The 18,026-nt window shown below is 39.7% G+C and overlaps 1 protein-coding gene across 1 annotated transcript in view; it reads right to left on the bottom strand.

Moving 5' to 3' along the window:
* The window catches only part of LOC134709993 (uncharacterized), a 162,760-nt gene extending 145,377 nt beyond the window's left edge, over positions 1-17,383 (bottom strand). Inside the window, exons 1-2 of the mRNA XM_063570122.1 lie at positions 16,969-17,383; positions 12,779-12,870 (exon numbers count right to left, since the gene is read on the bottom strand). The gene's annotated coding sequence lies outside the window, so the exon portion shown is untranslated. The remainder of the gene's footprint in view (positions 1-12,778; positions 12,871-16,968) is intronic.
* Between the last annotated feature and the right edge of the window lie 643 nt (positions 17,384-18,026).

Below are 18,026 nucleotides of genomic sequence, written 5' to 3'. Positions count from 1 at the left end.
CTATGGAGTGTACCTAGTGTGGATAAAAGCTTTGCCGTAGGAACTTGGCTATGAATTAAAGACGGGGGAGGGTAGGGTCACCTGACCCCAACTTTGGACCTCCAAAAAAGATTCAACAACTTAACCCACCATGATCCTTGGCCCCAGGCAAGCTTAGGCAATTGCCTATCGAGTGTTTCTAGTGTTGTTCAAAGCTTTGCAGTAGGGACATGGCTATGAATTAAAGAAAGGGAAGGGTAGGGTCACCCGACCCAAACTTTGGACCTCCGAAAAATAAATTCCGCAACTTAAACCACCATAATCTTTGGGCCCAGGCAAGCTTAAGCAATTGCCTATCGAGTGTTTCTAGTGTTCTTTAAAGCTTTGCAGTAGGGACATGGCTATGAATTAAAGAAGGGGGAGGGTAGGGTTACCCGACCCCAAATTTGGACCTCCGACAAAAATATCCTAAACTTTAACCACATGGATCTTTGGGGCCAGGCAAGCTTATGCAATTGCCTATCGAGTTCACCTAATGTGGTTAGAAGCTTTGCCGAAGGGACTTGGCTATAAATTGAAGAAGGGTGAGGGTAGGGTCACCCGACCCCAACTTTGGACCTCCGAAAAAAAAATCCGTAACTTAACCCACCATGATCTTTGGGCCCAGGCAAGCTAAGGCAATTGCCTATCGAGAGTATCTAGTGTGGTTGAAAGCTTTACAGTAGGAACTTGGCTATGAATTAAAGAAGGGGGAGGGTAGGGTCACCCAACCCCAAATTTGGACCTCCGAAAAAAAAAATCCGAAACTTTAACCGTATGGATCTTTGGGCCCAGGCAAGCTTATGCAATTGCCTATCGAGTGTACCTAGTGTGGTTAAAAGCGTTGCCGTAGGGACTTGGCTATAAATTAAAGAAGGGGGAGGGTAGGGTACACCTGACCCAACTTTAGACCTCCGAAAAAAAAATCCGTAACTTAACCCACCATGATCTTTGGGCCCAGGCAAGCTTAGGCAATTGCCTATCGAGAGTATCGTGTGTGGTTAAAAGCTTTGCAGTAGGAACTTGGCTATGAATTAAAGAAGGGGGAGGGTAGGGTTACCCGACCCCAAATTTGGACCTCCGACAAAAATATCCTAAACTTTAACCACATGGATCTTTGGGGCCAGGCAAGCTTATGCAATTGCCTATCGAGTTCACCTAATGTGGTTAGAAGCTTTGCCGAAGGGACTTGGCTATAAATTGAAGAAGGGTGAGGGTAGGGTCACCCGACCCCAACTTTGGACCTCCGAAAAAAAAATCCGTAACTTAACCCACCATGATCTTTGGGCCCAGGCAAGCTAAGGCAATTGCCTATCGAGAGTATCTAGTGTGGTTGAAAGCTTTACAGTAGGAACTTGGCTATGAATTAAAGAAGGGGGAGGGTAGGGTCACCCAACCCCAAATTTGGACCTCCGAAAAAAAAAATCCGAAACTTTAACCGTATGGATCTTTGGGCCCAGGCAAGCTTATGCAATTGCCTATCGAGTGTACCTAGTGTGGTTAAAAGCGTTGCCGTAGGGACTTGGCTATAAATTAAAGAAGGGGGAGGGTAGGGTACACCTGACCCAACTTTAGACCTCCGAAAAAAAAATCCGTAACTTAACCCACCATGATCTTTGGGCCCAGGCAAGCTTATGCAATTGCCTATCGAGTGTACCTAGTGTGGTTAAAAGCGTTGCCGTAGGAACTTGGCTATGAATTAAAGAAGTGGGAGGGAAGGGTCACCCGACCCCAACTTTGGACCTCCGAAAAAAAAAATCTGTAACTTTACCCACCTGGATCTTTGGTCCCAGGCAAGATTATGCAATTGCCTATCGAGTGTACCTAGTGTGGTTAAAAGCTTTGCCGTAGGGACTTGGCTATAAATAAAAGAAGGGGGAGGGTAGGGTCACCTGACACCAACTTTGGACCTCCGAAAAATATTTCCGTAACTTAACCCACATGGATCTTTGGGCGCAGGCAAGCTTAGACAATTGCCTATCGAGTGTACCTAATGTGGTTAGAAGCTTTACCGAAGGGACTTGGCTATGAATTAAAGAAGGGGAAGGGTAGGGTCACCCGACCCCAAATTTGGATCTCCGAAAAAAATAATCTGTAACTTTAAATACATGGATCTTTGGGCCTAGGCAAGCTTAGGCAATTGCCTATGGAGTGTACCTAGTGTGGATAAAAGCTTTGCCGTAGGAACTTGGCTATGAATTATAGATGGGGGAGGGTAGGGTCACCAGACCCCAACTTTGGACCTCTAAAAATAAAGTTCCGTAACTTTACCCACCTGGGTTTTTAAGTCCAGTCAAGCTCAGGCAATTACCTATCGAGTGTACCTAGTGTGGACAAAAGCTTTGCCGTAGGGACTTTGCTATGAATTAAATAAGAGGGATGGTAGGGTCACTCGATCCCAATTTTGGACCTCTTAAAAAAAAGTTCGGTAACTTTACCCACCAGGGTATTTAGGTCCAGGCAACCTTAGGTAATTGCCTTTCGAGTGTACCTTGTGTGGACAAAAGCTTTGCCGTATTGACTTTGAGATGAATTAAATAATAAGGATGGTAGGGTAACTCGACCCCAACTTTGGACCTCTAAAAAAAAGTTCCGTAACTTTACCCACCTGGATCTTTGGACCTAGGCAAGCTTAGGCAATTGCCTATGGAGTGTACCTAGTGTGGATAAAAGCTTTGCCGTAGGAACTTGGCTATGAATTATAGATGGGGGAGGGTAGGGTCATCAGACCCCAACTTTGGACCTCTGAAAAAAAATATTCCGTAACTTTACCCACCTGGATCTTTGGGCCAAGGCAAGCTTATGCAATTGCCTTTCGAGTGTACCTAGTGTGGTTAAGTGCTTTGCCATAGGGACTTGGCTATGAATTAAAGAAGGGGGAGGGTAGGGTCTCCTGACCCCAACTTTGGCCCTCCGAAAAAAAATTCCGCAACTTAACCCACCATGACCCTTGGGCCCAGGCAAGCTTAGGCAATTGCCTATCGAGTGTTTCTAGTGTTGTTTAAAGCTTTGCAGTAGGGACATGGCTATGAATTAAAGAAAGGGAAGGGTAGGGTCACCAGACCCAAACTTTGGACCTCCGAAAAATAAATCCCGCATATGAACCCACCATGATCTTTGGGCCCAGGCAAGCTTAAGCAATTGCCTATCGAGTGTTTCTAGTGTTCTTTAAAGCTTTGCAGTAGGGACATGGCTATGAATTAAAGAAGGGGGAGGGTAGGGTCACACAACCCCAAATTTGGACCTCCGAAAAAAAAATCCGAAACTTTAACCGTATGGATCTTTGGGGCCAGGCAAGCTTATGCAATTGCCTATCGAGTTCACCTAATGTGGTTAGAAGCTTTGCCGAAGGTACTTGGCTATAAATTGAAGAAGGGTGAGGGTAGGGTCACCCGACCCCAACTTTGGACCTCCGAAAAAAAAATCCGTAACTTAACCCACCATGATCTTTGGGCCCAGGCAAGCTAAGGCAATTGCCTATCGAGAGTATCTAGTGTGGTTGAAAGCTTTACAGTAGGAACTTGGCTATGAATTAAAGAAGGGGGAGGGTAGGGTCACCCAACCCCAAATTTGGACCTCCGAAAAAAAAAATCCGAAACTTTAACCGTATGGATCTTTGGGCCCAGGCAAACTTATGCAATTGCCTATCGAGTGTACCTAGTGTGGTTAAAAGCGTTGCCGTAGGGACTTGGCTATAAATTAAAGAAGGGGGAGGGTAGGGTACACCTGACCCAACTTTGGACCTCCGAAAAAAAAATCCGTAACTTAACCCACCATGATCTTTGGGCCCAGGCAAGCTTAGGCAATTGCCTATCGAGAGTATCGTGTGTGGTTAAAAGCTTTGCAGTAGGAACTTGGCTATGAATTAAAGAAGTGGGAGGGAAGGGTCACCCGACCCCAACTTTGGACCTCCAAAAAAAAAATCCGTAACTTTACCCACCTGGATCTTTAGGCCCAAGCAATCTTATGCAATTGCCTATCGAGTGTACCTAGTGTGGTTAAAAGCTTTGCCGTAAGGAATTGGCTATAAATTAAAGAATGGGGAGGGTAGGTTCACCCGACCCCAAATTTGGACCTCCGAAAAAAAAATCTGAAACTTTAACCACATGAATCTTTGGGCCAGGCAAGCTTAGGCAATTGCCTATCGAGTGTTCCTAATGTGGTTAAAAGCTTTACCGAAGGGACTTGGCTATGAATTAAAGAAGGGGAAAGGTAGGGTCACCCGACCCCAAATTTGGATCTCCGAAAAAAAAATCTGTAACTTTAAATACATGGATCTTGGGGCCTAGGCAAGCTAAGGCAATTGCCTATGGAGTGTACCTAGTGTGGATAAAAGCTTTGCCGTAGGAACTTGGCTATGAATTAAAGACGGGGGAGGGTAGGGTCACCTGACCCCAACTTTGGACCTCCAAAAAAAATTCAACAACTTAACCCACCATGATCCTTGGCCCCAGGCAAGCTTAGGCAATTGCCTATCGAGTGTTTCTAGTGTTGTTCAAAGCTTTGCAGTAGGGACATGGCTATGAATTAAAGAAAGGGAAGGGTAGGGTCACCCGACCCAAACTTTGGACCTCCGAAAAATAAATTCCGCAACTTAAACCACCATAATCTTTGGGCCCAGGCAAGCTTAAGCAATTGCCTATCGAGTGTTTCTAGTGTTCTTTAAAGCTTTGCAGTAGGGACATGGCTATGAATTAAAGAAGGGGGAGGGTAGGGTTACCCGACCCCAAATTTGGACCTCCGACAAAAATATCCTAAACTTTAACCACATGGATCTTTGGGGCCAGGCAAGCTTATGCAATTGCCTATCGAGTTCACCTAATGTGGTTAGAAGCTTTGCCGAAGGGACTTGGCTATAAATTGAAGAAGGGTGAGGGTAGGGTCACCCGACCCCAACTTTGGACCTCCGAAAAAAAAATCCGTAACTTAACCCACCATGATCTTTGGGCCCAGGCAAGCTAAGGCAATTGCCTATCGAGAGTATCTAGTGTGGTTGAAAGCTTTACAGTAGGGACATGGCTATGAATTAAAGAAGGGGGAGGGTAGGGTTACCCGACCCCAAATTTGGACCTCCGACAAAAATATCCTAAACTTTAACCACATGGATCTTTGGGGCCAGGCAAGCTTAGGCAATTGCCTATCGAGTGTTTCTAGTGTTGTTTAAAGCTTTGCAGTAGGGACATGGCTATGAATTAAAGAAAGGGAAGGGTAGGGTCACCAGACCCAAACTTTGGACCTCCGAAAAATAAATCCCGCATATGAACCCACCATGATCTTTGGGCCCAGGCAAGCTTAAGCAATTGCCTATCGAGTGTTTCTAGTGTTCTTTAAAGCTTTGCAGTAGGGACATGGCTATGAATTAAAGAAGGGGGAGGGTAGGGTCACACAACCCCAAATTTGGACCTCCGAAAAAAAAATCCGAAACTTTAACCGTATGGATCTTTGGGGCCAGGCAAGCTTATGCAATTGCCTATCGAGTTCACCTAATGTGGTTAGAAGCTTTGCCGAAGGGACTTGGCTATAAATTGAAGAAGGGTGAGGGTAGGGTCACCCGACCCCAACTTTGGACCTCCGAAAAAAAAATCCGTAACTTAACCCACCATGATCTTTGGGCCCAGGCAAGCTAAGGCAATTGCCTATCGAGAGTATCTAGTGTGGTTGAAAGCTTTACAGTAGGAACTTGGCTATGAATTAAAGAAGTGGGAGGGAAGGGTCACCCGACCCCAACTTTGGACCTCCGAAAAAAAAAATCTGTAACTTTACCCACCTGGATCTTTGGTCCCAGGCAAGATTATGCAATTGCCTATCGAGTGTACCTAGTGTGGTTAAAAGCTTTGCCGTAGGGACTTGGCTATAAATAAAAGAAGGGGGAGGGTAGGGTCACCTGACACCAACTTTGGACCTCCGAAAAATATTTCCGTAACTTAACCCACATGGATCTTTGGGCGCAGGCAAGCTTAGACAATTGCCTATCGAGTGTACCTAATGTGGTTAGAAGCTTTACCGAAGGGACTTGGCTATGAATTAAAGAAGGGGAAGGGTAGGGTCACCCGACCCCAAATTTGGATCTCCGAAAAAAATAATCTGTAACTTTAAATACATGGATCTTTGGGCCTAGGCATGCTTAGGCAATTGCCTATGGAGTGTACCTAGTGTGGATAAAAGCTTTGCCGTAGGAACTTGGCTATGAATTATAGATGGGGGAGGGTAGGGTCACCAGACCCCAACTTTGGACCTCTAAAAATAAAGTTCCGTAACTTTACCCACCTGGGTTTTTAAGTCCAGTCAAGCTCAGGCAATTACCTATCGAGTGTACCTAGTGTGGACAAAAGCTTTGCCGTAGGGACTTTGCTATGAATTAAATAAGAGGGATGGTAGGGTCACTCGATCCCAATTTTGGACCTCTTAAAAAAAAGTTCGGTAACTTTACCCACCAGGGTATTTAGGTCCAGGCAACCTTAGGTAATTGCCTTTCGAGTGTACCTTGTGTGGACAAAAGCTTTGCCGTATTGACTTTGAGATGAATTAAATAATAAGGATGGTAGGGTAACTCGACCCCAACTTTGGACCTCTAAAAAAAAGTTCCGTAACTTTACCCACCTGGATCTTTGGACCTAGGCAAGCTTAGGCAATTGCCTATGGAGTGTACCTAGTGTGGATAAAAGCTTTGCCGTAGGAACTTGGCTATGAATTATAGATGGGGGAGGGTAGGGTCACCAGACCCCAACTTTGGACCTCTGAAAAAAAATATTCCGTAACTTTACCCACCTGGATCTTTGGGCCAAGGCAAGCTTATGCAATTGCCTTTCGAGTGTACCTAGTGTGGTTAAGTGCTTTGCCATAGGGACTTGGCTATGAATTAAAGAAGGGGGAGGGTAGGGTCTCCTGACCCCAACTTTGGACCTCCGAAAAAAAATTCCGCAACTTAACCCACCATGACCCTTGGGCCCAGGCAAGCTTAGGCAATTGCCTATCGAGTGTTTCTAGTGTTGTTTAAAGCTTTGCAGTAGGAACATGGCTATGAATTAAAGAAAGGGAAGGGTAGGGTCACCAGACCCAAACTTTGGACCTCCGAAAAATAAATCCCGCAGATGAACCCACCATGATCTTTGGGCCCAGGCAAGCTTAAGCAATTGCCTATCGAGTGTTTTAGTGTTCTTTAAAGCTTTGCAGTAGGGACATGGCTATGAATTAAAGAAGGGGGAGGGTAGGGTCACACAACCCCAAATTTGGACCTCCGAAAAAAAAATCCGAACTTTAACCGTATGGATCTTTGGGCCAAGGCAAGCTTATGCAATTGCCTATCGAGTGTACCTTATGTGGTTAAAAGCGTTGCCGTAGGGACTTGGCTATAAATTGAAGAAGGGTTAGAGTAGGGTCACCCGACCCCAACTTTGGACCTCCGAAAAAAAAATCCGTAACTTAACCCACCATGATCTTTGGGCCCAGGCAAGCTTAGGCAATTGCCTATCGAGAGTATCTTGTGTGGTTAAAAGCTTTGCAGTAGGAACTTGGCTATGAATTAAAGAAGTGGAAGGGTAGGGTCACCAGACCCCAACTTTGGACCTCCGAAAAAAAAATCTGTAACTTTACCTACCTGGATCTTTGGTCCCAGGCAAGATTATGCAATTGCCTATCGAGTGTATCTAGTGTGGTTAAAAGCTTTGCCCTAGGGACTTGGCTATAAATAAAAGAAGGGGGAGGGTAGGGTCACCTGACACCAACTTTGGACCACCGAAAAAAATTTCCGTAACTTAACCCACCATTATCTTTGGGCCCAGGCATGCTTAGGCAATAGCCTATGGGGTGAACCTAGTATGGATAAAATCTTTGCCGTAGGGACTTGGCTATGAATTAAAATAGGGGGAGGGTAGGGTCACCCGACCCCAATTTTGGACCTACGAAAAAAAATCGTAACTTTACCCACCTGGACCTTTGGGCCAAGACAAGCTTAGGCAATTGCCTATCGAGTGTTTCTAGTGTGGTTAAAAGCTTTGCAGTAGGGACTTGGCTATGAAATAAAGAAGAGGGAGGGTAGGGTCACCCGACCCTAACTTTGGACCTCCGAAGAAAAAAAGTCCGTGACTTTACCCACCTAGATCTTTGGGCCCAGGCAAGCTTTGACAATTAACTATCGAGTGTACCTAGTGTGGTTAAAAGCTTTGCCGTAGGGATTTGGCTATGGATTAAAGAAGAAGGAGGGAAGGGTCACCCGACCCCAACTTTGGACCTCCGAAAAAAAAATCCGTAACTTAACCCACCATGATCTTTGGGCCCAGGCAAGCTTAGGCAATTGCCTATCGAGAGTATCTAGTGTGGTTAAAAGCTCTGCAGTAGGAATTTGGCTATGAGTTAAAGAAGGGGGAGGGTAGGGTCACCCGACCCCAACTTTGGACCTCCGAAAAAAAATCTGTAACTTTACCCACCTGGATCTTTGGTCCCAGGCAAGATTATGCAATTGCCTATCGAGTGTACCTAGTGTGGTTAAATGCTTTGCCGTAGGGACTTGGCTATGAAATAAAGAAGAGGGAGGGAAGGGTCACCCGACCCCAACTTTGGACCTTCGAAAAAAAAATCCGTAACTTTACCCACATGGATCCTTTGGGCCAGTTAAGCTCAGGCAATTGGCTATCAAGTTTACCTAATGTGGTTAAAAGCTTTGCAGTAGGGACTTGGCTATGAATTAAAGAAGGGGTGGTAGGGTCACCTGACCGCAACTTTGGACCTCCAAAAAAAAATCCGTAACTTTACCCACCTTGATCTTTGGGCCCAGGCAAGCGTATACAATTGCTTACCAAGTGTACCTAGTGTGGTTAAAAGCTTTGCCGTAGGGACTTTGCTATGAATAAAAGAATGGGTAAGGTAGGGTCACCTGACCCCAAATTTTGACCTCCAAAAAAAAAATCCGAAACTTAAACCACATGTATCTTTGGGCCCAGGCAAGCTAAGGAAATTGCCTATCGAGTGTACCTAGTGTGGTTAAAAGCGTTGCCGTAGGGACTTGGCTATAAATTAAAGAAGGGGGAGGGTAGGGTCACCTGACCCCAACTTTGGACCTCCGAATAAAAATTCCGTAAATTAACCCACCACGATCTTTGGGCCCAGGCAAGCTTAGGCAATTGTCTATCGACTGTTCCTAGTGTTTTTAAAAGCTTTACAGTAGGGACATGGCTATGAATTAAAGAAAGGGGAGGGTAGTGTCACCCGACCCCAACTTTGGACATCCGAAAAAAAAAATCCGAAACTTTACCCACCTGGATCTTTGGGCCCAGGCAACCTTATGCAATTGCCTATCGAGTGTACCTAGTGTGTTTAAACGCTTTGCCATAGGGACTTAGCTATGAATTAAAGAAGGAGGAGGGTAGGGTCACCCGACCCCAACTTCGGACCTCCGAAAACATCCGTAACTTTACCCACCTGGGTCTTTGGGCTAAGGCAAGCTTATGAAATTGCCTATCGAGTGTACCTTGTGTGGTTAAAAGCTTTGCCGTAGGGACTTGGCTATGAATTAAATAAGGGGGAGGGTAGGGTCACCCGACCCTTACTTTGGACCTCCGAAAAAAAAATCCGTAACTTTACCCACCTATATCTTTTGGCCCAGGCAAGCTTAGGCAATTGCCAATCGAGTGTACATAGTGTGGTTAAAAGCTTTGCCGTAAGGACTTGGCTATGAATTAAACAAGGGGAGGGTAGGGTCACCCGACCCCAAATTTTGACCTCCGAAAAAAAAATCCGAAACTTTAACCAGATGGATCTTTGGGCCCAGGCAAGCTTATGCAATTACCTATCTAGTGTAACTAATGTGGTTAGAAGCTTTGCCGTAGGGACTTGGCTATGAATTAAAATAGGTGAAGGGTAGGGTCACCCGACCCCAATTTTGGACCTCCGAAAAAAAAATTCCGTAACTTTACCCACCTGGATCTTTGGGCCTAGGCAAGTTTATGCAATTGCCTATTGAGTGTAACTAGTGTGGTTAAACGGTTTGCCATAGGGACTTGGCTATGAAATAAAGAAGAGGGAGGGTAGGGTCACCCGACCCTAACTTTGGACCTCCGAAGAAAAAAAATCCGTAACTTTACCCACCTAGATCTTTGGGCCCAGGCAAGCTTTGACAATTAACTATCGAGTGTACCTAGTGTGGTTAAAAGCTTTGCCATAGGGACTTGGCTATGAATTAAAGAAGGGGGAGGGTAGGGTATAAGATATCTGATGAAGGAACAGCCATAATAATCGAATTATCCTGCTACTGATGTGATTATACAATATTTGGTAAACTATGCTTGCCAATGAGAGGACTTTCCAATGAATAAGGCGTTGAATATTTAGTCTGATTACTGCCAATTTTTATACTAAACAACGGAAAACAGACACGATAATAGGCATGCAAACAAACAAAAAAACATGCTCCTGATTTCGGTCAGGTATAATACATGTGTAAGCAGCAAATTGAATGTATTAGCTGGATCCAAACCCATTTCTAATGTGGAACATGGTTATTATGGCATAAAACAAATGATTAGGAAGTAGCTTTTGTCTTATTGGTAGGGAATAAACATTCCACATTCTATGAAATAAAATAATCTTACTTTAACGTTTAATCCCGCTGCAAAAGTTTGCAGCTGTCCTTAGTCTGGAATCTGATGTACAGTAGTTGTCATCTGCTTAAGTAGTTCATCCGTCAGTTTTCCCTTTAGAATGGATTTATATTAGTATTTTTTTGGGTCCTTTATAGCTTGCTATTCGGTGTGAGCCAAGGCTCTGTATTAAAGGCCTTAACTTGACCTACAATGGTTTACTTTTATAAATTGAACTTGGATGGAGTGTTGTCTCATTGGCACTCACACCACATCTTCCTAATCTATTCAATATTTTTTTTAATAGAAAAGTAAATAAAATGACTCAGGGACCTACATGTAGGTGAAATATTACCTCTACCAATGAGAACCCTAGAAGTGTCATCCATTGGTAGTAGTTTGAACTTCCACGTTGGTAAAAATAGTATCGAAATAAAAACATTATCTCCTCATATTTTACACCACTCTCATTATATACAATTTTTTTTACAATAAAAAGAAAATATTGTCCTCCACAAACATGACAATGAAACACTGAAATATAATTTACCATTCATTTAAAATAAAAAATAGAATTAAAAAAAAGTTCTAAGGTTCACGTATTGACTTTTTTTTTTTTAAAGCAACTTGTTTTATATTTATATTTCAACCTGTCTAGGTAATATTTCTAACCGTGGGTTATTCTTGTTGGGCGCCAATGTAACCGGAGAGCACGAATTTCATAACAAAATTGCTTGTCTCCACCGGGACTCGAACCCGGGACCTCTGTGTTACAAGGCAGCGCGCTAACCGACTGAGCTAAAGAAGTACTTCCTTAGCTCAACCGCTTACGGCTGACTAAGTATCTACTAAGTTTTTCTAAAGGAAGCAACCCCGTCACAAATACAAAATTCATAAGTTATAAATATATAACCGTTAGTTTTCTCGTTTTAATTTTTTCACATTTTTATTTTATATCGGGGTCTTTTTAGCCGACTATACGATAAAGGTTTTTTTCATTGTTAAATGTTGTACTTTGGACTATAATAATTGCTTTATAAACCCACTTCATTGAAACTTTGGTTGAAAGTTGTATTACTGGTCAGACACCACGTCTACAAAGCTTTATATGTAAAAAAAGAATAAAAAATCAAACAGTTGAAATGCCATCTTAGGCATTCGGCAAATTAAGTTCAACAAGCTTCTATGTCTACTTTCGTGTAGGCGAATTTGGACCAACATCGGCATTTGGAAGAGCCTCAAAAAGTGAAAAGTAAGTCATTAAAGTTTTATTGAAAGTAACTATACTTTTTGAAACTTTGTTTCTTCTGAAATATATTTATTAATTGTTCATTTCATCTGGAATAACGTTGGAAGTCCCAATTTTCAATAGAAACATTCCTATCAGATTTACGCTGGTTAAACATTGCAACTTTTGGCTTCGGGTGACTAATATTTTAAGTTCAACTAGTTTGACTAAGTTATCAGATAAACATTTACAATAAAATAAAGAAAAAGGGTCGCCAACACCATCTCGAATACCTTGACAAGAAAGTGATTTGTGACGGTTTTTGTCAACGAACTGTACAGTGATTATTTAAAAACGCACAACAAACGAGACATATTTGGTGGAACGAACAATACAGTAAGAGAAAACTTATTTAGTAAGATAGTGCGTTTATTCTAACTTCTAAGGAACATTTGAAGGCACGTAGTAATTCAACGTATAGTTATTTATTAATGATTATGGTATTAATACGCAAAGGTGTATGCACGAAAAGATAATCAGCATTGTTTGTCTCATAAAACATACGAAATTGTACCATGTCTGTGCGTTTAGCATCTAGCAGTTTTATCAAACGTTGTATGCAATATCTAAAACTTACAAAACCTGTATAATTAAATAAATAAACTAACATGCACATAGACATATGCATATATACCCAGATAAGTTCTAGAGAGGCATTCGAAATTGTTGTCGTCCAAACTGTTTTCCGATTATCGCTTCGAACGCGTCAACGTCTGGATTCAGTTGTATTGGGGTTATACGGGGTGTTCATAACATTTCTAGACTGAGACACATTTATTATTTGAAAATATTGTAATTAAGACACCTGTCTAAAGTTAAAGACTGGTGCCCTCTCAGTTAATTTGAATAGGGTTCTTAAGATATTAGAAATATCTAACTTTGAATAGAAATTACTTACTCAAACTTCTTCTTAATATCTTTCCTTCTATTATTATTGTGTTACTGTCTAATTGAAACTTCCTTACATCTCGACTTCTTCATATATCTGACCTAAAACATATGAAATGTTTTTGAAAACTTGTGTGATACTACGTGTCAAAATCCAAGATTTAGATTGATTAATACGACATAATCAATAAATAAACTCATGACAGTTACCAGGATTAAAATTAAGTATTTGCGTAAGACGCGCGTTTCGTCTACAAAAGGCTCATCAGTGACGCTCAAATTGAAAAAAAAAGTTTAAAAGGCCTAATAAGTACGAAGTTGAAGAGCATTAAGGACCAAAATTCCTAAAAAGTTTTGTCAAATACAGCTTAGGTAATATATTCCTCAGGTAGAAAAGCCTTAATAAGTATTTAAAAAAAAAAAATAATTTGTAAATGTTAAAGAAAAGTTCAGTTAATTTAAATTTATGACAATATCAATGGTAATTCCTGTCACCACAGAAGTGCTGGCTACTGGGCTGGTGATTATTTATTCTTTCCAATGGCAAAAACTCCATTAACCTTTCACGGGATGCTTCATCAGTTGTGCACTTTACAAAATATGGATGGCCATGGTTCACGGTAATTATAGTGTCCGGCTAGCATCGTGTTTTTTTTCCGAGTGTTACCACTTTATTTCGATTGAATATAATCTTTTTATCGTGACTTTCGATGTAAAAACTAGAGACGTTCCGAAATTCGGTATTTGTGTCAACTCGGCCAATATAGAATAACTCGGCCAATACAGAAAAAAATCTATATTGGCCGAGTTATTATGTATCGGCCGAGTTTACACTTTATATTGCTTAAACTGATTAAATATAAGTTTCAATTTTAAGTATGTAAGATTTTTTATTTTTTTTATTGTCAATGGGGATAACAAAGGGGCAGATTAAGTGTCTGTGTGCTTTTTTATACGCCCGACTATAATTTTGTCTGGACTTATTATGGTATACAATGTCCAGCGTCTATCTGTTTGTCCGGCGTTAACATGTCGCAACATAACTTCAGAACGACTCATCCAAATTTCATGAACCTCAACATACATGTAGTTGTTTCTTATGATGGTCAAACGATCTGTGTACTTTTTGGTGAAAATAAGATTAAAACTTTTTGAGTTACGGGACTTTGTAACTAAAACAGCCTCAGGGGTGGTTTTTTTTCTTCACATTCGTATCTCAAAAACGATTCATGATTATTGCTTGAAACTTTACACACTTCTTTATTTATAGTAATCTTAAGATCGGTATACTTTTAGGTGATGATTCAAAATCTTATTTTAGAGTAATTGAGTTTTTTATATAAAAAGGGTGAGGTTCCATATGTCACACTGTATCTCAGAAACTATTTATCCTTATTGCATTGAACTTCACACACTTGTTACTTATATTAATCTGAAGATCTGTATACTTTTTGGTGATGATTCTATATTTTCGTTTTGAGTTATTGAATTTTTATTGAGCTTTAATTTGGTATAATATAAAACATGTTGTGAGCAATTTTTTTGTCTGTCTCTTATATAAACTTTCTATTGAGCAGGAATAAGGATAAGTCAGGATATACTTAGCATGACTTCCTGTACAACATCCGTGTCATTCCAAATCATGTATTATGTTTTTTTACAAGAAGACGGGCGTATCATGCGCTCGTGGTGCAGCTGTTTATTTATTATTGGATTAAAGTAAGATCTACAAATAATTATCAAGACCAAAATGTGCAATAAACCACTTATTAATAAGTAATATGGAGTTTCTAGTCTTTATAATCAATCTTTATCAGTTTGTCGTAAATTTATTCAATCTTTTACAAAAATCTTCTCTTCTGAGACTACTGAGACAAATGTTACCAAACTTGGTGACAATCATCACTGGGGTATTTATTTTTACACATGTGGCGGATGACCCCGCCTACCAACAAACATGGATGACATGGCTAAACATAGAATGGTGAGTCATATGTAGACGAAACGGACGTCTGGCGTACCTAATTATAATCCTGGTACCTTTGATAACTATTTACACCACTGGGTCGATGCCACTGCTGGTGGACGTTTCGTCCCCGAGGGTATCACCAGCCCAGCTTAGTGTTGACATGAATATCAGTAATGTGGTCATTTGTATAAATTTCCTGTTTACCAAACTTAGAATTTTTGAAAAACTAAGGATTTATTATCCCAGGCATAGATTACCATTAGCCGTATTTGGCACATTTTTTTGGAATTTTTGGATCCTCAATGCTCTTCAACTTTGTACTTTATGAATATTTTGATATGAGCGTCACTGATGAGTCTTATGTAGACGAAATGTGCGTCTGGTGTACTAAATTATAATCCTGGTACCTTCGATAATTATAGAACATAGGGGGTACCATTATAAATAGAAAAAATCTGAAAAGAGCAAATATGTTAAAAAAATTATTTCTACTTATTGTCCATATACGTCAAAACTGTTAAGGTGCATTCACACGATACGATTTTCTGTTCGATTTTCCATTCGACTTGGCACCGTCGCACAGGTAAATCGTACAGCGTTCTGTTCACACGATACGATTTTCCATTCGATTTTCATCAGATTTGAACAAGTGCGTTTTTTATGTTTCTAAACGCAGTAACTTCCGAAATTATCATAATGCGCAAGTATTATTAAAGTTTTAACAAATATTATTGAGTTATTTATTGAATGGTGATTTGATAATGAATTTCCAAGGACTATTCCTAAATTCTCCAAAATATTTGTTTCGTCTAGCCATTTTTTTTTTATGTATAACTGAACCTTTTATTACTTCATCAGATATTTTATATTTCTTTATTATTATTATCTTTAATACATATTGCACTACCATAGGGATCGTACTGGCCGTAATAAATGTTTCTTCGCAAACCTGTAATTTCCGTTAAGACTAATAAGATCCAAACTTGGCGAAATATTTATCACAATAAAGAGTGTAGTATGAGTTATAAGGTTACCTTGAAAAATTTTCGGCATGTTATCTCTGTTTTCTAAATAAACACAGTTTTGAAAATAGATTCTACACCCAACTTATTGATATCGGTGTAGAATTTAATTCTAATACAACTTCTCTCTTTAGATACACGTATAATTTTATTTACATGTTCTAAATGCTAATTGAATGAATTAGTGGTGTGACACCATACTGAGGAACGTTACCGTTTTACTCAAGTCAAAAATCGAGCACATGAGTTATCCATTACGATATTATTTTCGTTGCAATTTAAGAAATGACTTTGAAAAAGACTATATAATACAATTCAATTACTAATACGCAATTCTCTGTCGACATGCAGTTTTCATAAACAGTAAAATACATTAAGGTCAAGTTAAAGTAAATGAGCTATGTCACAGATTTTTGTAAAGGTTGGCTCGTTTAGCTACAACTAAATATGGAAAAAAAGTAAAGCATTTATGTGTTTAATTTTCTGAAACATTACGAACGTTATCCTTTTAAAAAAGATGCACATTTGTATAGAAACCACATTAAATAGACGAAAACGTACGTAAATTTGTCATAAAATAATTGAATCGCCAATTATCAATGCATAGATTTTTCTCAAAATTTATATATTTTTGATACATATATTTCCGTTTTAATGATGTAAAACGATAACACAGTTCAAAGTTTAAGATTCAATTTCCGTCTTTCTACATGTTACTATGTGTATGATGAGAGGTTTCCGCTTCTCCGACATTTACCTCTTTTCTATATGTCATGAATTAAAGTTAAACAAATTTTTATAACTGAAAAAAACTTTTGACAATCATGTAACTATAAGTTTTCAAAACTATAAGATTAAAGCTAATTGATTTCCGCCTTCCCCGATAGGAGAGACTTCAGCAAAATAAGTCATTCTTTTCCTGACATATTGTCGCCAATGGAATCTTCCGGTTTTCATTGTGATTTTGTGTTTTTCAAAAATCATTATAATATTTATTTCATTTACATATTTTCTTTAGAAATCCGTTTTATGATCCATCCTATGTTGAGTCCTTCTTTAAAAACTTTTGATACTAGTAAATTTTTAAAGTTCTAATTTTCCCACGGTTGGAAAAGGCATTTAAGCATGGTTCTTAAAAGTTGAAAAAAAAATTCTGAGCATTTTGAAGGAAAATGATCATGCTGTCATACAACTTAATATCATATTTACCTTTATGAGCAGCACGTAAGAAATACGCCTTGCTGCATAAAAGGCCTCAGCTCGATGAGTAATAAACACAGGAAGAGAAAACATTTAGTGAAAACGAGACAATATAAAAGTACTGACGTACTGTTAACTCGGAAGACTCCATAGATATTGGTTTATTTCTTCGTCTGTCTACTTGCATAGTGCTTGGAACTCCTCAACCACAAATACTTGAACTGTATATTAAATGGAAGGGGGGAAAGGGTTCGATACATTGTTTTAATTTATGTTGGTTTTTTTTTGTAATTTTGAGAAGAAATATCGGGCTATTGAGATCATAACAAAATTAAAACTGGTTCTTTTTATTTGTTTCGTTGTCTAGTATAAACATTAAATGAGGTTCTTCGCGATACATGTATTATCAATTCTTCTTCGTTCAGGCCCGTACGCTGCACAGAGAGTCAAATTGTAAACAAGCATCATACGGATTTATATATCAGAACTCGTTCGTTATGTCCGTGCGTGCAGTGATGTAAAGCTTGTACACAGGGAAAAAAAGAGGTTAATTTTGATTGGTTAATTTCCATTGATGTTTTTTTTAATATGCAATGAAATGTCATGTGAACTTTTGTCTATACATGTAGTTCTGGAAAGGATAAAACTTTACTCATGCCAAGCATTTTTTAAATTTGAAACTTAGATAGATTCTGCACATAATTTCGACTGTAACTGAAAATCGAAAAAAAATGCATGTATCTGTTTTATTTTCTGAAATAGTGAAGTACACCTTTCAAAACAGATCCACATTTGTATAGATATCACATAAAATCGACTTTGTTTCCCGTACGACTTAAAAACGTTTAGAATGATGCGAAAATGTTAAATTTGTCGATTAAATTTATAAGCTTGATTTTTTCAATCGACTGATAAATTAAGTCGATTTGACGTTCACACGGTCCGATTCCAGCAAAAACGTCGGATGGAAATAGCGTACGTTTCGATTTCAAAACGACGTTTCGACTTGACATTCGACTTCAGATTTTAGTGTTCACACGATACGATTTTAGTCGAAAGCAGGTGCA

Source organism: Mytilus trossulus, chromosome 3 (assembly GCF_036588685.1).
Source record: "Mytilus trossulus isolate FHL-02 chromosome 3, PNRI_Mtr1.1.1.hap1, whole genome shotgun sequence".
Lineage (NCBI taxonomy): Eukaryota > Metazoa > Mollusca > Bivalvia > Mytilida > Mytilidae > Mytilus > Mytilus trossulus.
The sequence above is the reverse complement of the archived record's forward strand: the minus strand, read 5'-3'. Positions and strand labels throughout refer to the sequence as shown.